The sequence below is a fragment of the Schistocerca piceifrons genome, chromosome X, assembly GCF_021461385.2.
Source record: "Schistocerca piceifrons isolate TAMUIC-IGC-003096 chromosome X, iqSchPice1.1, whole genome shotgun sequence".
Classification (NCBI taxonomy): Eukaryota; Metazoa; Arthropoda; class Insecta; order Orthoptera; family Acrididae; genus Schistocerca; species Schistocerca piceifrons.
This window is the reverse complement of record NC_060149.1, coordinates 301,598,832-301,620,260: the sequence shown is the minus strand read 5'-3', so window position 1 is coordinate 301,620,260 and position 21,429 is coordinate 301,598,832. Positions and strand designations below refer to the sequence as shown.

At 42.6% G+C, this 21,429-nt stretch overlaps 1 pseudogene; it reads right to left on the bottom strand.

The window, feature by feature from the left end:
- Positions 1-2,056: 2,056 nt before the first annotated feature.
- On the bottom strand, positions 2,057-2,174 carry LOC124723271 (annotated as a pseudogene).
- Positions 2,175-21,429: the final 19,255 nt, after the last annotated feature.

Here is a 21,429-nt window from a genome sequence, read left to right as displayed (position 1 = left end):
AAAACAATTGCGGATACATTCTTCTTTGTGGAATGTTGGGTCTTGATCTGTGATTCCAGCCACGTCGGGGGCCATCACTATAAATTTGTCCAACACGTCAATGATGTTTTGATCAAGCTGGAACAAATTTCCTTTATTCAGCAAGCTCGTGATCACTTGGCACAACCGAGCATTGACTTTGGCATGTTGAGTGATGGGCTGGTAGTGGATCTCATAGTAGTATTTACTCAAAAACAGTGCCCACCACTGTAATTGCTTCGCCCTCTTATCTGGTAGGTTTTCTCAGTAACAAGAAGCAAAATTAGTGACTCGTTGTCTATGACCATGTGGAATTTTATTCCATGTAAGAAAACATGGACTGTCAACTGTGCTACTCTCAGGTGAGGTGGAGCAGCCGCTAGTTGACAACCCTTTGGGGGCTATAGTAGGGTGGACTCTTGTTTTCCTAGCTGCTCACGAAACGTTCGTGAATCATACATCAATCTGAAACACTTCCAGCAATTCGGGTGGTCCATTGGGAAGTATTAACACCAAAATTACAAAGAGAACTCGTGTGGCTAGCCCACCTGACATGTCTGTCAGTATAAGACAAAGTAATAACAGACAAAATTTCCTGTGGTAGACAATATTTCCATTGTACTGAAATGTGTGGAAGGTACATTTAAAAATTTATTGCCTTTCTACATACATAAAGCATTACAGGGACTTTCAGGAAAACTTAAATCAATTAAGAGGCTGTGTAAAGGTACGCTCCTGGTAGGGACAATGAAGGTAACCAAAGTAAACAAACTTTTTTATGCCAGATCACTTCAAAAGTATGCCATCATCAGTGAGCTGCACACTGTTTTAAATTGGTGTAATGGTGTTATAACCTGTCATGATATCATTAATACAAATTCCAAGGAACTGCAACACGAATGAGAAAGTGAATTAATCATTGTAATGAAGAAATTCATGAAAAAATAAATAGTGAGCTCGAGAAGACACCCTTTTTGATTTTTCATTTCCATTTATCAAAGTCTCCCGAGTACATTTTAGCAGGCTTTCTCCTGCTTGGTGTTAGGCCCACATAACTAACTGTATGCATTGCTTTAAGTGGCAACCTTTTGGCCATACCACCATGGTTTGCAGAGGACAGAAGAATGCGGAAGATGTGATTCCGGTACCCATGAACCAGGCATTCAATGCACTGCCTCACCCGCGTGTGTCAACTGCTCCAGAATCCATCAAGTACAGAGTAAGGAATGTCCTATATTCGCAGAAGAGATGAAAATCCGAGAGACGTTAAGTTACAAAACGCATCTGATACTCTGAAGCGAGAAAGGCATATGAGGCCACACAGCTACCTACTTTCGTCAAACCATTCACCTTAGCATTGAAACAACCCTTAAAAAGGAGTAATGTGGACCGCAGACGTTGACAGCTGAACTGAGCACAACAACCTACAGTTGTAAATGTATCTTCAAATAAGCGTCACTGCTGATGGTTCAAATGGTTCTGAGCACTAAGCGACTTGTCATCTGAGCTCATCAGTCCCCTAGAACTTAGAACTACTTAAACTTAACTAACCTAAGGACATCACACACATCAATGCCCGAGGCAGGATTCGAACCTGCGACCGTAGCGGTCGCACTGTTCCAGATTGAAGCGCATAGAACCTCTCGGGCACTCCAACCGGCGTCACTGCTGAAACAATCAAGATTTCCTACAGCCGAAATAGTGGTGGCAGCAGAAATAACTGTCAGGAAGAATATCACACCTCCTAATGCACACATAAAACGATAATAAAAACGTTTCTGTTAGAGCAGCCTTACCTCCTCCCCAACATCCAAACTAAAAAAAACTAAACTCCTCCCGAACAGGCCATGAAGGCCCTGCGGTACCGACCGGCCGCCGTGTCATCCTCAGCCCATAGGCGTCACTGGATGCGGATATGGTGGGGCATGTGGTCAGCTCACCGCTCTTCCTGCTGAATGTCAAGTTTCCGAGACCGGAGCCGCTACTTCTCAATCAAGTAGCGCCCCAGTGTGCCTCACATGGGCTGAGTGTACTCGCTTGCCAACAGCGCTCGGCAGACTGGATGGCCACCCATCCAAGTGCTAGCCCAGCCCGACAGCTCTTAACTTCGGTGATTTGACGGGAACCGGTGTTACCACTGCGGTAAGGCCGTTGGCCCCCAACATCCAAGCTGGGGACGGAAAACAACTGGTCCATCCTGTCTAATGGACCATGTATCATGATCATAACAACGATGGGCTCATTGATGGGTATATCACCTGTGTAGCATTTGGTATAAATTTAGCATACTAATTTATTTTAACCCAGAACGAATGGAGTTGCTTCAAATCGTTGGACACAAGGAGATTCTCCATCACTTCAATGGGGACTGATATGGGCCTGCGACTATCTTTGGTCGGTATGGATCCAAGATATTGAACAATTAGTTGGACAAAAATACACTTACTTAATTAAAGTTTGTTAAATTACTGTTTCTAATTGTTGAAGTGTTGCTTCCAAGTAGACACAGTGCCTCTAATGTCATCTAAATAGTACGTAACTTGTGGTACCCCCTTCATAAGCTGCTCTAAGTATTTTTCTGATATTGTGGGAGCACATGCCGAAACCAAATACTGTGAAATGTAGCGTCACACACAAAACAACGTTAACGCATCAGAAACATAACACTTGTTGTCCATAGTACCAGCTATGTGAACCAGAGTTAAGTGTGTAGTGTCCCCGATGGCACTCCATACCACCACGCCAAGTAATGGGCCTGTATGATAATAACGACTCCAGTCTGGCGACGTTTGTTGCCCTCGTAGCGTTCACACATGGATACATCCATCGTAATGCTGCATACAGAACAGAGGCTCGTCCGAAAAAGACGTCATTGAGCCTCTCCTCTGTCCACTTTTGTGACTAGAGGTACCACAGTCAGCGCACTCTCTGTGGTGCCGCCTGAAGGGACACTATAATAAAGGTTGCCGTGCTGAAGGGGCGTAGTGCTCCAGATGTAGTCGCACTGTCCGTGTGAGTATTTGACTTGTTCCAAACAATACTATTTCCTGGCTGAAGGTAAGTCAAATGGTTGTGCGTTCTTGCATTGGCCAAGTGAACAATACAATACGTCTGTCCTCTCGGGCATTAGCTGCGTGTGGCCATTGAGGTCTACATGTACATATACATACATACTCCGCTAGCTACCAAGCGGTGTGTGGCGGAGGGCACAATTCGCTCCAACGTCATATCCCCCCCCCCCCCCCCCCCCCTCTCTCTGTTCCACTCGCGGATCGCGCGAGGGAAAAACGACTGTTTGAAAGTTGGTGGTAATAATATATGCTCTACATCCTTTACGAAGATCGGATTTCGGAATTTAGTGAGCAGCCCCTTCGGTTTAGCTCGTCGTCTATCTGCAAGTTTTCCCACCTTATCACCTCTGTAGCATTTGGTACAAATTTAGCATAATAATTTGTTTTATCCAAGAACGAATGGAGTTGCTTCAGATCGTTGGGTACAAGGAGATTCTCCATTCCTTCAACGTGGACTGATACGGGCCTGCGACTATCTTTGGTCAATATGGATCTAAGATATTGAACAATTATTTGGAAAAAAATACACTTAATTAATTACAAGGAGTTGAGTATGGCCCTTCCAAATCCAGTGATTCCATGTAGCATGACAGTTGTCGGGTCCTTAGCAACAGGTGCAGCAGTGCGACGGAAAGACAAACTGTAGTCTCGACAAGCCACTTGCTTGCTGCTATCGAATTACAACAGATGCTGGTAGACGTTTATCCTTCGTCCGAAAAAGACGTCATGGTGCGGACGCTTTCCTTATATACAGAATGTAAATGATGTTACTCATAACGTTCTTGGGAGAGTGTGCTGAAGCGCTTATCATTTGCGTATCGTAGCATTAGGACATCTCATGCCAGTTACACTTTGCTGCATGCAATCTTCATGATTTTACAATTTTAATGGAAACAAAATAAAAAAGTTATGAAGAATCACACAGTTTTCTCTGAATTTAGTCTATTCATTCTGTTTCGTAAAGATGATGGAATAATCTTGTAGAATGAGTCTGATGATAATTTAGTAAGTGCTATGTCCTTTAACCGTGTGGTGTAGCAGACTGTGTTCAAATACCCGCTTTGCAATAATAATTTGTTTATTAACTAAACTAAGTACAGATTCTGATGAAGTATGTCGACACATCTTTGATGACAACTGAAATGTTTATCCTTGACGATGGCTAACAGGTGCTGACTAGGACGAAGTCAGTGAGCGTTGCAGTGGCGAGGAGGGGGGAGGATAAACAACGATACGGTTCCATGAGGATGGGAGCTCGTAGGCATTCAACCGATGAGCAGCAAGGTGCCGTAACAACACCGTTCCACGAGGCGGTGCGCTTGCGGGCAGTCGCATGCAGATCCTGCGAAGCGGGGCCTTTTGGGAGCAGCTTACGGAAGTCCATGCAGCTGTGGACGATAGCACACAAATATTTTATGATATTGACTAACCCAGTTTATTGTACGAAACAGAATAACATTGAATCCTTTACCACTTTCACGTACGTTACATTTGGTAATTTTGGAATTCGTTTGGTAATAATCTATAAATCTTTATGTAATTCACTATTTCATTACAATATTCAACCAGTGGCATGTCTATGTAATAAATACGTTGTCAGCGAGCGGTTTAGATTACATACACACTCTCTGTGTTGATATGTCTTCTCTGCATGAGAAGGGTCTAAGGGCGAATAAGCGCTTCCACAATGCTTCAACGTGATACACTAGTTTTGATGGATTAACTGAGAGAAATGTTTGTACAGCCCTACGTATAGAGGCATTCCGTCTAACAGATTTCACGAGTTGACACATATCCTGGCTCGCTGTTAGTGCTGTTATTGTGATCTGACGACGTCACAGAAGAACAAAACATACCGTCGTTCTGGTACATCTAAGGAATTAACTGACAGTGACGGTGGGATCTTAAAGCATAACTATCGTCTGACATCTTTTTCAGCTATCAAATGGTTCAAATGGCTCTGAGCACTATGGGACTTAACATCTGAGGCCATCAGTCCCCTAGAACTTAGAACTACTTAAACCTAACCAACCTAAGGACATCACACACATCCATGCCCGAGGCAGTATTCGAACCTGCGACCGTAGCGGTCGCGTGGTTCCAGACTGTAGCGCCTAGAGCCGCTCGGCCACACCGGCCGGCTTTCAGCTATCACAAAGGTCTTTCAGTGTAGCGAAACTATATTTGTCAGTGCCATCAAGAGCCGATAAGGCTCTTTTCATAACCCGCTGTTGACTAAAGACCATTGACCGTAAGTACAGGGTGGTTGTAATTAAACCTACGCTATTTATGGCAGTGTAGACGGATATGTTTACCTCATAGGTACCAAAATTTGTAGGAATGATGTTCGTGCGCAGAACGATTTGCATTGCTAGCAGTGTTAGTGCCATGGCTTGCTGTTAAGTGGTGGTGCTGGTACGGTGACGTAGATGGTTCAAATGGCTCTGAGCACTATGGGACTTAACATCTGAGGCCATCAGTCCCCTTGAACTTAGAACTACTTAAACCTAACTAACCTAAGGACATCACACACATCCATGCCCGAAGCAGGATTCGAGCCTGCGACCGCAGCGGTCGCGCGGTTCCAGACTGAAGCGCCTAGAACCGCTCCGCCATACCGGCCGGCAGGGTGACGTAGAGCTGAAACACAAGCATCTATGCTCCTTACCGGGGTTGAAGAACATGATTCGGAAATTCGAATTAACTGGTGATTAGGGACTTGGTTCTAAGAAAGGCCAACGGCCAATTGCGCTGTAAGTTGTTGAAAAAGTTACTGTACCCATGGCTGAGAATGCTGGACGCAATCTGCTATCTTCAAGCAACGCATGGCCTGTGTCACGACAGCTGAACATTCCATGGTCCGCCAAACTGTTGTGAAAAGTTGTAAAACTCAGTCTTGTGCACAGGCTGTTGTGGATGTAGATGGTGGTCTCAATGAGCAACGTTTGAAATCTGGACGCAAACATAGTAGGAAATTAACGAAACAATGTTACCCGCTCATGTGGAAATTAAAATACCTTTCTTCAGTGGTTTATTCGTTCTCTCTCTTTCACACATCTTTACAGATGTTTACACAAAGTTTCATTGTCCTAATCGTGTTCATCAATTTCTGCTCATTTAGTGTGGGAAATCTCCGTCCACACAAGATCAGTATTGCGGATGAAGTAACTGTACAACACTGTACGCTGTCGTTGGTGTGAATCGCCTGTGAGTCAGAGCTGGTCTAATTTGGCTTAGCCTCAAGCAGTGACAGCATGACACATGATCTGGCAAGATGTCGTTGGCGTGCAGAGTAGAGTCATGTTGATGATCGTATCCGCCAAAATATGCCACCAGGGACGATACTAGATTCTGCACTGTAGTCACATATCCGAGAATGTCGTCTCTGACAGTTAGGTAGTGAGTGATGGATGGTGGAAGAGTGGCGTTACAATAATTAAACTGGATCAGCCATCAGAGTCCCTTAATAATGGTTTGATTGCTATTGCTTTCCCACTTCCCCTCCCATACTAAATTTTATTTTTTTTATTGTTTCGGAGTGGACTTCCCAAAATTGTCTTGATAGAACACTAACAGTAATAATCAGAGATGCAAAAAATGATGTGCTCTTAACTTTATACAGGATCTAATTTCGATATTTATTATTTTAATTCTACACGTAGAATGGGATGCACAACTAAGGAGTATTCTCGACTACTGACACCAAGCGAGGTGGCGCATTCGTTAGCACACTGACTAACATCTGGAAAGATGACGGTTCAGATCCCTATCCCGCAGTCCAGATTTAGGTTTTCCGCGATTTCGCGAAATTGTCTATGGCAAATGCCGGGATGGTTTCTTTGAAAGAGCACCTTGCCTAATCCGAATTAGTGTTCAGTCTCTAATGCCCTCGTTGTTGACGGGACGATAAGCTCTAAGTTTCCTTCTTTTTTTTTCGACTACTGACGAACAGTGTTTCGAACTGGACGGATATATTTTATTCAGTTGGAATGAAGCTTTCAGGCCGAGGCTCTATGTACACTGTTTCTAAAATAGCTGACGTATTAAAACTGGGTGCTGTATAGAGATCTGAACAATAATTTCTGCTTTTCACGGAAAAAACGCTTACCTTCCTAGCTGTCCAACCACGTCTCCGGAGTTGGCTGAGGAATTCAGTTTGCCAGTAGCTAATTGATCAGATTCAACAAACTACACAGAAATCCATACTTTGTACAGGATTACATGGAAAATGGCGAACTGATTACAAACTGTATCTACATCTACATCTACATTGATACTCCGCAAGCCACCCAACGGTGTGTGGCGGAGGGCACTTTACGTGCCACTGTCATTACCTCCCTTTCCTGTTCCAGTCGCGTATGGTTCGCGGGAAGAACGACTGTCTGAAAGCCTCCGTGCGCGCTCTAACCTCTCTAATTTTACATTCGTGATCTCCTCGGGAGGTATAAGTAGGGGGAAGCAATATATTCGATACCTCATCCAGAAACGCACCGTCTCGAAACCTGGCGAGCAAGTTACACCGCGATGCAGAGCGCCTCTCTTGCAGAGTCTGCCACTTGAGTTTATTAAACATCTCCGTAACGCTATCATGGTTACCAAATAACCCGGTAACGAAACGCGCCGCTCTTCTTTGGATCTTCTCTATCTCTTCCGTCAACCCGACCTGGTACGGATCCCACACTGATGAGCAATACTCAAGTATAGGCCTGTGTGTCCGAGCGGTTCTAGGCGCTTCAGTCTGGAACCGCGAGACCGCTACGGTCGCAGGTTCGAATCCTGCCCCGGGCATGGATGTGTGTGATGTCCTTAGGTTAATTAGGTTTAAGTAGTTCTAAGTTCTAGGGGACTGATGACCTCAGAAGATAAGTCCCATAGTGCTCAGAGCCATTTGAACAAACAGTATAATCAGAAGACAAAACTCAGCGATGGCTACACTAAACTCTGTATAAATAGGTTTCACGTCATTAAATAACTTCTTTACAAGAATGAATTAACGCAACAGAATTGTACACTAGGGATAAACTGAATGACGCTGCTCTGTTTTAAAGAGACTGACTTCGTATTCGGAAAGATAGACGCCATCCTGATACAGCTTTTCCGTAATTTCTCTGTATTACTTCCTACTACTGCTAGGGTGGTTCTGACTACGAGATATGGCCACGGTCAACTACCTGTCCTGTTCTTGTTACACTAGACCTGTATGTATGTAAATTCCTGTTTGTATGAATTATGTTTTATATTCCTAAACTGTAATACCATGACATGTCTAATATCCTTGCGAAACTGATCTACAGATGAATAAAATTGCTACTACCACCACCACTACTACTACTACTACTACTACTACTACTACTATCCGACGGAGGTGAGTTAGGACATGGCTATCTTGTAGATCTCGTGGTACGTCATTCTCGTCGACCTGTGTTAGTCAAGCAATCATGGACGCTTCTTGAATGTTTTCTTACGCTTATGGATCGTCAGATGTGAAGGACCCAGTCCGTATCTGTTACTCAGACGCAACCTTTATGAGACAAGCTCTTAAGATGTCTGCGTGCGAATGACAAGACTCTAACCAGGAGATATAGTATCAGGAGTGATCTGGGCAAAATATGAGCAGAAACTGGACACACAAATGTGGGATTTGTGGAGGTCTTTCAGCGACATGATCGGTCCTGGGTAAAAACTGCTGTAAGGACAGGATACTCCGGACACCGGCAAAATCTCGCGTGAGTGTTGTTCGACTTGATGCCATTGCTAGATGGGGATACACTACACATGGTCTGCACCTAAATAGGAAGGGGAAAGATAAGTTAGCTTCTCTATTAGCTGATACTGTAAGGGGGCCACAGTCACACAAGGGATGACCCCTGTGGTTAATGGGACCAGGCAGACAAGTTTTTTAGGTTAAATCCAAAGTCCAGACAGACAATAATCAAGAAAAATAGAATAAAAGAAGCTTCATGTACAGTCAATAAGGATAAAGCTACGGGTAGCATCAAGTAGCTTCATCAAAATATTAGGGGAATAAAAAATTAGGTAGATGAGCTTTTAGTGTGTTCAGCTGATCTCAAAAATAAGAATGAGATTGATATACTTTGACTGACTGAACAACATGTAACTGTGGGGATGGAAAGTGCCAGTATAAATGGGTACCTTTTACATCTTGCACTTGCAGATCTAGCACAGATAAGGGAGGAGTTGCCATTTACACAAAACAAGGGTATAAGGACACAACAGTAGAAGTAAGCAAATTTTGTGTCGATTAGCACCTTGAAGTTAGTGCATGTGAACTACAGCTATATAAGTAGTGTTGATATTAGCAACAGTGTACAGATCCCCATTAGGAGATTGGGAGCTATTCATAAAAAAGTTTGACTCCATATTATGCTGACTTTCAGACAAAAAGAAGGAGTTTTTGGTCTGTGCCGACTTCATTGTAAACTTTCTAAGCAATTCTGATAGGAAAAGTGAACTAGAAGTGTTATTAATCACGTATAACTTAGAATCAGTGATCAGTTTTCCTACACGTGTAGCTCAAGACAGTAGCACTCTAATAAATAATGTATTTGTGTAGCAAGAGGATGTAAAACTAACAAATGCTTTCCCTGTGATGGATTATCAGACCGTGATGCACAGCTGATTAACTTACAAGGATGTACAGTTCAGAAACCATTAAGTAAAAGTGTAAGGCTGGACAAACCGGTATCTATAGAGCACGTCAGAGAAAGATTAAAAAAATGTTAATTGGGGAGATGTATATAATGAGCCAAATGCCAATGTTAAATGCAACATATTTCTTGATAAATTTATATCCCTTATTGAACACTGTTGCCTCCAAAAAATTACTAAAGGCAACATCAAACAGTTTTCAAGGAAACCTTGGATTACTACAGGTATTAAAGTGTCTTCAGGAAGGAAAAGAAAATTTTATGAGGCAGCAAAATGTAGAAAAGACCCAGAATTAATTTTACACTTAAAGATTATTGTAACATACTGAGAAAAGTAGTCATAAAATCAAAAAATATGTATATTAGAGATGAAATTAACAACTCGGGCAATGAGAGACAGGAAAGGTAACCACTGGGGCAGTTAGTATTACTATTAAAGAGAATGAGACCATATTAACCAACAGTACACAAGTAGCTTATGTATTTCACTATCATTTCTTAAGTGTAGGTGAAAAAATTGGTGAGAATAATTCAAAAGAAAAAGCCATGCAGCACATGGAAGAGTCAGTTTTGAGAAATCCGAGTCAGATTAATTTTCATCTAACAACTTCTTGCGAAATAAGGAAAATCATTAAATTTTTGAAAAATAAATGTTCTATTGTAGCAGATGACATCTCTAACAAGATATTAAAACAATGTGAAGCCTCTATAGCTGATGTTATGAGTCACATCTGTAATGCATCATTAACTCAAGGTATTTTCCCAGACAGGTTAAAATATGCCATTGTCAAGCCTCTCTACAAAAAAGGGGACACTACGGATGTCAATAATTCCCAGCCAGTGTCCTTAAAATGTCGAGAAAGTAATGTACTCTAGAGTTGTTAGCCATCTCAGCAGTAATGGGATACTTAGTAAACCACAGTTTGGAATGCAGAAATTGCTGTTCCTCTGTGACAGCAATATACAGTTTCACTGCCCACGTAATAGAATCTTTAAATAGTAAAATGTCATCAATATGAGTTTTCTATGACTTATTCAAAGCGTTTGACTGTGTGAACCATGACATTATGTTACAGAAATTACAGTTCTATGGTATAAATGGAACAGAATATGAATGGTTTAAGTGATATCTACAGAACAGGAAGCAAAAAGTTTCTTTACAGGGTCTAAGTGATGTAAGGAAGTTTTCCACTTCATCTAACTGGAGTGAAATTATATTAAGTGTTCCACAGGGTTCGATCATGGGTCCCCTTCTGTTCTTGATATATGTGAATGATCTCCTTTCCCATCTGAAACAAGAAGCTAAACTGATGATACAAGCATCATTATTAATCCAGTGGAAGAAACTCCAATAGAAAATGATACAAACAATGTCTTTCGAAAATTTATTGATTGGTTTTCTGCGAATGGGCTTGCTCTGAACTTTGAAAAAACACAGTCCATTCAATTTTCTACTGAAAGGAGTACAGTTCCTTCAATAAGTGCAACATATCAACAGGAGTCAGTAGCCAGGGTAGAGAATACTAAGTTTTTGGGTGTGCATGTAGATGAGAATCTTAATTGGAAAATTCATATTTTGGTTCTCCTAAAGCGACTAGGTTCAGCAACTTTTGCAGTCAGAATAATTGCTAATTTTGAGGATATAGAAATTACCAAGGTAACATACTTTGCATACTTTCACTCTCTGATGTCATAAAGAATAATATTTTGGGGTAACTCAACACTGAGGAAAAAAGTATTCACTGCTCAGAAAAAAGTGGTTAGAATAATGTGTGGGGCTCATTGTCGCACATCTTGCAGGCATCTCGTTAAAAGGTTAGGAATTCTTACAACAGCCTCACAGTACATTTACCCAGTAATGAAATTTGTTCTCAACAACATGGACCAGTTTAAAAACAACAGTGACATTTATGATTATAATACCAGAAGAAAGAAAGACTTACACTATCCCCTGCTTAACCTATCTTTGACATAGAAAGGGGTAAAATATGATGCCAAAAACTCTTCGATAAATTACCAGATGAAATAAAATGTCTTACAGACAGCAGTAACACATTTAAAAATAAATTGCAATCATATCTCCTTGGCAACTCCCTCTCTACCATAGATGAATTTTTGAATAGGAATAAATAAATCTAAAAGTATAATATATGTACTTTGTGCCTTTTAAGAGCATGGGGAAGGTAACAAAAATTGTAAGCTATTTTCTCTTTTTTTTAAAGACCTTCATTCATGTGTGCATTTCTTATGCACTTGACACGTTCCACATCATAATGGTTACCGTGAGATTTATCAGTGGAATGCATAAGCAAAACTAACTAAACAAAGTGACAGCATGGACTTACGTTTTGCAGCTGGACATGTTTTGCAGAGTCTGTGGAGGAATAGGAGCCTATTCTTCCTCTAGAGCCGAAACTAGAGGATTTAATGATGTTAGACGCTGGGATCTGGAGCAAAGTAGACGTTGTAACTCGTCCCAGATGAGTTCCACTGTGTTCAGGTCGAGACTCTAGACAGACTAGTCCATGTCACAAATGTTACTGTCAACAAAGCATTGCCTCACAGATACTGCTTTATGACAACGCTGATGCAATCATTGTCTCCGCACTGTTCGTCTACGATACACAGTACACAGTGATGTTAAACATGTCCACATCCATCTCCATTTATCATCGTTTTCTTAGGTGAACTAAAGGGGCCACAACCTAATCGCAGAACATCTCCATACTATAACATCACCTCCTCCGTTCTTCGCTGTTGGCCCTACGCATCATGGCATCCAGGCATTCACCAAACCCTAACGCTCCCATCAGATTGCCACAGGGTACAGCGTGATTCATCACTCCTCATCAGTCACCCACTATCTAATGGCGTCTCTCTTTACGCTACCTCAGGAGTCGCTTATCATTGACTACTGAAATATGTGACTTGTAAAGGGCTGCTCGACAGTTGTACCCCAGTCCTTTTTAACTTTCTACGGAACCCACACTCTACTGCCATTCACCATAATATTGGTAATTTTTGTCGTAATACGTAAATTGAAAAGAAGTACAAATTTTAGGTACATACTTTTATTTATTTATCAATGTACACGTCAAGTTCCGTAGGAACAAATTGAGGAGCAAATCTCCAAGGTCATGGGACATGTAAGTACATGAAATTGCAACATAAAAGTAATAACAGATAAAAATAAAATGTTTATGAACCCAAAAAAAGTTAAACCATAAGTTTAAGTAAACGCAATCAACAATGTGACATATGAATCAGTTTATAATTTTCAAGGAACTCCTCAACAGAATAGAAGGAGTGACCCATGAGGAAACTCTTCAGTTTCAATTTGAAAGCGCATGGATTACTACTAAGATTTTTTAATTCTTGTGGTAGCTTATTGAAAACGGATGCAGCAGTAAACTGCACACCTTTCTGTACAAGAGTTAAGGAAGTCCGATCCAAATGCAAGTTGGGTTTCTGTCGAGTATTAACTGACTGAAAGCAGTTTATTCTTGGGAATAAGCTGAAATTGTTAACAAGAAACGACAGTAAAGATAAGATATTGAGAGGCCAACGTCAAAATACCCAGACTAGTGAACAGGGGCAAGAGGTTCGCGAACTTACTTATTGCCCGAACCGCCCGTTCTGAGCCAAAAATATCATTTTAGACTAATTTCAGTGTAGAATGATCGCTTACTTCAGATGCCGTTCGAATAGCAAAAACTGCAGATCCTCTTTAAGCTATCTCTGCATGCAGTATTTGAGGAGTCATATACCTGACAATATATGGTGCATAATTTACAAGCATTCTTCGGAGAATGGTAGTTTCCCATGCTTTGTGACGTGACCGTTTGCTTTACTCATCATACGTGGTGATTATAAGGGTTGATGAAAAAATTATCGTTCGAAGGCGATACAGTCCAGAGACGGTATTCCAGTCAGGCAAAATCGCCATGAGCATTGAGGCAATTGTCCCACCGACGCACCAGGTAGAAGATACCCGTTTGGTAAAACACCGTATCCTACTGCATGAAGAAGTCCAAAACTGCCTGTTGCATATCCTCTTCTGACAGGAATCGTCGACCTTTCAAATCTTTTTTAAGGGACCGAAGGTACTTGCTAATAACGCCGCCACAGTTTACGTTTTCGCATTTTCAGCACGCACGTTGGAAAGACCCGAACGTCGTACTAATCCCTTTCCTACTTGTCGTTGCTTATACACTGACAAAAGTCATGGAACAGCAATATTCACATATATACGAGGGCCGTTCAGAAAGTAACCTCCGGTTGATTTAAAAAAATACACCAATTTAAATAAAAATATTTTAATATATACATCTTACAACTACATCTTTGCACTATTTTTCTACATAGTCTCCATAGCGATTGAGGCACTTATCGTATCTCTTCACAAGCTTTGAAATTCCTTCTGCATAAAAATCACCCGCTTGTGCCTGGAGCCTGCCTGTGACCGCATCTTTGAGCTCTTCGTCGTCATCAAACCGCTGTGACCCGAGCCATTTCTTCAAATGCATGAAGAGGTGATAATCACTTGGCGCCAGGTCTGGGCTGTAAGGTGGATGGTTGATAACGTCCCACTTGAAGGACTCAAGAGGGGCCGTTGTTCTGCGAGCAGAGTGAGGACGGGCGTTATCGTGCAAAAAAACGATACCGGAAGTCAGCATACCACGGCGTTTGTTCTGTATAGCCCGTCGTAACTTTTTTATTGTTTCACAGTACACGTCTTGATTAATGGTCGTACCACGTTCCATGAATTCAACCAACAACACCCCTTTGGCATCCCAAAACACCGTTGCCATCAGTTTTCTGGCAGAAAAATCTTGCGAGGCTTTTCTTGCTTTGGTAGGCGAATTTGAATGTGCCCACATCTTTGATTGTTCTTTTGTCTCAGGGTTCACGTACTTAATCCAGGTTTCGTCACCGGTCACGATTCTGTTTAACAATGGTTCTCCTTCGTCCTCATAACGTGACAGAAAGTCTAATGCAGAGGCCATTCTCTGAGTTTTGTGGTGGTCGGTAAGAATTTTGGGCACCCATCATGCACAGAACTTACGGTAACCCAATCTTGCTCTCACTATCTCGTACAAGAGAGTCTTAGAAATCTGTGGAAAACCAGTAGACAACTCCGACATTGAAAAACGTCGATTTTCACGAACTTTTGCATCAACTGTCTGAACGAGTTCGTCAGTCACCAATGATGGTCTACCACTCCTCTCTTCATCATGAACGTTTTCTCGTCCACTTTTAAATAAACGTACCCATTCACGGACAACTCCTTCACTCATAACTCTTGGTCCGTACACGGCACAAAGCTCACGTTGAATAGCTGCTGCAGAATATCCTTTGGCTGTAAAAAACCTTATGACAGCACGCACTTCACATTTGGCGGGGTTTTCTATTGCAGCACACATTTCAAACTGCCACAAAAACTAAACTAGCGTAGGTACGACGTTCACTCGACCACGGCTTGATGCCGACTGACCTGTTGAGTGCGTGAACGCACAGATGGCGTCGCTACTCCCCCCACAACCCGCACTGTGACCAATCGGAGGTTACTTTCTGAACCGCCCTCGTAGATGGTGGCACCGTCGCGTTCACAAAGTGTAAAAGGTCACTGCATTACCGGAGCTTTCATTTGTACTCCGGTGATTCATGTGAAACGGTTTCATATGTGATTATGACCGCAAGAATCATCAGATTTTGAATGCGGAAAGGCAGTTAGAGCTGGAAGACAATCCGCAATGCGGTACGTCTAGGTAGGTTTCGAAGGTGGATCCACGAGGGAGAGGACTGAGTCGGGTTTATTGGAACCTCAACCTTCGAACCCTGTCCCGGACGTAGTATATATATATATATATATATATATATATATATATATATATATAGGGTGTTACAAAAAGGTACGGCCAAACTTTCAGGAAACATTCCTCACACACAAAGAAAGAAAATATGTTATGTGGACATGTGTCCGGAAACGCTTACTTACCATGTTAGAGCTCATTTTATTACTTCCCTTCAAATCACATTAATCATGGAATGGAAACACACAGCAACAGAACATACCAGCGTGATTTCAAACACAGGAAATGTTCAAAATGTCCTCCGTTAGCGAGGATACATGCATCCACCCTCCGTCGCATGGAATCCATGATGCGCTGATGCAGCCCTGTAGAATGGCGTATTGTACCACAGCCGTCCGCAATACGAGCACGAAGAGTCTCTACATTTGGTACCGGGGTTGCGTAGACAAGAGCTTTCAAATGCCCCCATAAATGAAAGTCAAGAGGGTTGAGGTCAGGAGAGCGTGGAGGCCATGGAATTGGTCCGCCTCCACCAATCCATCGGTCACCGAATCTGTTGTTGAGAAGCGTACGAAAACTTGGACTGAAATGTGCATGAACCACATGTTGTGTCGTACTTGTAAAGGCACATGTTCCAGCAGCACAGGTAGAGTATCCCGTATGAAATTATGATAACGTGCTCCATTGAGCGTAGGTGCAGGAACGAAACTAAAATGAGCTCTAACATGGAAATTAAGCGTTTCCGGACACATGTCCACGTAACATCTTTTCTATATTTGTGTGTGAGGAATGTTTCCTGAAAGTTTGGCCATACCTTTTTGTAACACTCTGTATACTACTGGCCATTAAAATTGCTGCACCAAGAAGAAATGCAGATGATAAACGAGTATTCGTTGGACAAATATATTATACTAGAACTGACATGTGATTACATTTCACGCAATTTGGGTGCATAGATCCTGAGAAACAACCACCTCTGGCCGTAATAACGGCCTTGATACGTCTGGGCTCAAACAGAGCTTGGATGGCGCGTACAGGTACAGCTGCCCATGCAGCCTCAACACGATACCACAGTTCATTAAGAGTAGTGACTGGCGTATTGTGATGAGCAAGTTGCTCGGCCACCATTGACCAGACATTTTCAGTTGGTGAGAGATCTGGAGATAGTGCTGGCCAGGGCAGCAGTCGAACATTTTCAGTATCCAGAAAGGCCCGTACAGGACCTGCAACATGGGGTCGTGCATTATCCTGCTGAAATGTAGGGTTTCGCAGGGATCGAATGAAGGGTAGAGCCACGGGTCGTAACACATGTGTGATGCAGCGTCACGGGCAACCGCAGCCATGGTCTCCGAGCTGATAGTCCATGCTGCTGCAAACGTCGTCGAACTGTTCGTGCACATGGTTGTCGTCTTGCAAACGCTCCCATCTGTTGACTCAGGGATCGAGACGTGGCTGCACGATCCGTTACAGCCATGCGGATAAGATGCCTATCATCTCGACTGGTAGTGATACGAGGCCGTTGGGATCCAGCACGGCCTTCCGTATTACCCTCCTGAACCCACAGATTCCATATTCTGCTAACAGTCATTGGATCGCTACCAACGCAATCGTGATAGGCTACAATCCGACCTTTATCAAAGTCGGAAACGTGATGGTACGCATTTCTCCTCCTTACACGAGGCATCATAACAACGTTTCACCAGGCAACGCCGGTCAACTCGCTTGGAAACTTTCCTCATGTCAGCACGTTGTAGGTGTCGCCACCGGCGCCAACCTTGCGTGAATGCTCTGAAAAGCTAATCATTTCCATATCACAGCATCTTCTTCCTGTCGGTAAAATTTCGATTCTGTAGCACGTCATCTTCGTGGTGTAGCAATTTTAATGGCCAGTAGAGTATATATAGACACAGTTCGGGATATAACACGGGTTGGATCCATATTCTAACACTACCTCAGGCCAGCCCTGGGTCATGGGATCCAACTGTAACACTCGCATGGACATAGACATACAGAAAATAGATCAAATGCAGCACATGTGTAGAATATTTGTTTGTGAGTGGCTGGGTGCATTCGAGTACAGTGCTTTACTATACCTACTGATTAATGAGCTGTTCTACCTTGTGCATACGAATAAATCTCACGATGGACTGTCTCCATCCTTCCAACAGACGTCTAGCACACAAAACAGCGGAACTGGGATGATCATATCCCGTCATCATGGATCTTTAATAAGACTATAAAGCGAGGTGTGATAGACGCAGTAGGATGCTTTGGTTTGTTGTAATTACTAGAGAATCTAGACAACATTGTTACGAAATATCGGCAATATAATTTGATGTTATGTCCTTTAGCAGGATGAATTTAAATGTGCGTAGATCTCCTACAGAATCGTTTTACGAAGAGTTTATCGCTATTTGCGGGGCTGTAGCAACGTCGAAAATAACATAAAAGTGGTTGATATCGAGATTTCGCGATTGGCAATAAGCATGCACAGTTTTTATACGTACGTGTGTAGAGCAGTCAGCGGCGGTCGGTTGGGGTTCTAATGTGTAACTTGCTAACTGTTCGTCTATAAATTACGTGGTCGAGTGTGCGCACTCTGTATGTGCGGGGAAGAGAAACTCTCACGCTCCATGATGCCAAGTTCAGTCCACATACTGTCAACTAATAAATAACTTGTACTAGATTAAGAAAAACGAAATCTACAGTTTGTAGATGTTCTGACATGGTTGTGGGGACGTATCAAAGTTGGAAGGTGTAAACAAAAGTGACGAAGCTCATCTGGTAATCTGTAAGAGCATATACTTATGGAAAAAATACCAGAGTTGTAGCAAAAATCAACTCTGTACACATGTCACCTCCCTGTTGCAGATCCCTACGCGGTGCAGTAGAACTCAGATGAACAAGTATACCTGTGACAGACTTTGAGTTTCCTTCAAGTGCATCGGTACATGAGTCTGCAGACGAGCTCTCTCATGTGTCGTAGTAGTACACTGATTTGTTTCCGACTACAAGTTTCCAATGTGCACCAGTCGTTACGTCTCATCTAGGTACGAGGCAAGTGTTACTATACTTTCCATGATATTCCTATCCAAAATGCATGTATGTAGATAATCGGGAAGAGGGTAATTCTTAGGGGTTTTTAGTAGGCTGGTATATAGGACACACAAATACCCTTGTATAAAATCAAACAGCGAATGGGTATGCCAGCAATGTGACCACATACATACGGAAAAATATCGAAAAATATGAAAAAATGACATAAAATCGGGCCGGCCGCGGTGGTCTAGCGGTTCTAGGCGCGCAGTCCGGAACCGCGCGACTGCTACGGACGCAGGTTCGAATCCTGCCTCGGGCATGGATGTGTGTGATTTCCTTAGGTTAGTTAGGTTTAAGTAGTTCTAAGTTCTAGGGGACTGATGACCACAGATGTTAAGTCCCATAGTGCTCAGAGCCATTTGAACATAAAATCAGTAAAATTCGAGGAAAACCTGGTATAATTAAGACAAAATAATGGGAATAGGTAAAATTGACGGAAATATGACGGGATATGTAAAATCGCGAAAAAACTTGCAAAACTTGCAAAGTTGCGTTAATTGTCAGAGAATACATAAAATTAGAGAAAAAGTACCTTGAAATGCGGGGAAATGAGGTGGGAAAAGCTTAAAAATTGTGCTCTGCCTGCGTTCAGTTTTAACTCTTCTCCTCCCTCTGTGAAGTGCATGGGTTTTTGTAACATATAGTTCAGCTGAGGCGACATAAGTATTACGCAGAGGCGCTATATTAAAGCAGGCGAAACATATGTATCCCAATCCATAACTGTGTTCTCACACATGCAGTCGAACATAGATACTACCGAATTACGGTTGGTTCTCACAAGCAATGTTATTCCTCAAGTATTAAAGAGAAGAATCAATGTGTTTATCAGACTTTAGTAATTCCCTAGAGTATTCTGCAGGAGAGTGGTCGACGCCACATATATCATCTTTAATAGTGTGATGGAGGGGGAGGGGGGTGTACTCGAGAGACATGGTGTTAGGACGAAATTGCTGCATTATCCTGCACGTGAGCAAAGCTACATGACATCAGACCAGGACTTCTTTGTTCAAGAGGAATGTCACCAGAGCCGTGGTGATGTTGCTATAAGCAGCAATAAGACTGTTACATCTCCTTTGGCTACTGATTGCGGTGCTTATTCCTTTGTAAGAAGTTGCTGCTTCTTCGTGTGCATTTTCGTGCAGTAGAGCGTGGGTGGTATCTCAATGTATCAGCTATTGACAATATTCATGTCGGCTTTTCCTCGCTCTGTTTCCTTGTGAGACAGAGACACATCTGTCAAAACCGATACTACACTAATAATAGACACGACTGACGCGGGAAATGTGATTGCGAGTACATAGTTTTCCGACTTAACGAAACGTGTAAAATCCATTAATTTCTTAAAAAACAGAACAGCAGTCTCCTGACTTAGTTCTATTTGATTTATAAACAGCTCGAGTGGCGGTTATACACAAGAATGGTATAGATGGAAGTAGTTTTATCATTTTAAAGTTTGTCACCGTAGTGACTGGGGTAGGAAACTTGCAACGTGGTTGTATGTCTGATGTTGGAAAAGATTGTCCTGCATTGGAGTATTAAGAGCGTTAAATTCCACACTAATACTTCAGAAACCATATGGCTTTAACAATATACCATTTTTAGGTGCAGAACACTGTAGCCATTGGAGTGAGTGTTTATGCTCTATAATCATTTCTCTCACGCCGTTGCCGGCCGCATATGGCCGAGCGGTTCTAGACACTTAGTTCTAGGCACTTCAGTCCGGAACCGCGCTGCTGCTACGGTCGCAGGTTCGAATCCTGCTTCGGGCATGGATATGTCTGGAGTCAGTACCAGGAAGGTAACGGCGTCATAAAAATGGTTCAAATGGCTCTAAGCACTATGGGACTTAACGTCTGAGGTAATCAGTTCCCTAGAACTTAGAACTACTTAAACCTAACTCACCTAAGGAAATCATACACATCCATGCCCGAGGCAGGATTCGAACCTGCGACCGTAGCGGTCGCGCGGTTCCAGACTGTAGCGCCTAGAACCGCTCCCGGCCGGCGTGGAACAATGCTTGAGAATTGATAGCACAGTTGATTTACGAGAAATGCTAAAATTCCGTCCGCCTGGAACTCCATCTTGTTTGAACTACTCGTTTCTTCTCAACCGTCTGTTATATCACCGCAACAATCTCACACCTATTAGACACTTACAAGAAGTGCTAGCCTCCCCGACATGTATACATGTGGAGAGATCTTGTGCATTTGGATGGGTGCCGTGGGTGAGATTGGTGCGGAACAGTCTTCGCTGAAGAGCACTTGCAGACACAGCTCACCCTGTTCCTGTACGAGACGTGGAATGTAGTGGGTGTAGGACCCTCATACTTCTGGTCAGCTGCTGATTAAATTTACGAACGTGTTGCAGAGAGGACTGGTCAAGAACAATGGGGGAGGGATATGTCAATCTCCCGATTTTATCCTATGAATGCAAGGATACTCTGTGACGCCCATCCACACAGGGAAAAATGGCCAATTGTAATCGTATATTCTGCACTGTGATCGATGTGCTGGAAATGTAGCATCGGTGTAGGACGCTGTCTCGTATACTTTGGGCATATGACCGAATGGACGTAGTGTATAATCGTCGATCTGCATTCGCAACCTAATGTACGGTACTTGAAAAGTAGTAGAGGGGTGATTTAGCGATGATATAGAAACTGGAAAGCATTCCGCTGTGTCATTGGCTGGCGCTGAAATTATGGAACAACTGGTATACCGCGATGTATATGACCGAATAGATGTACGGCACAGATATCTA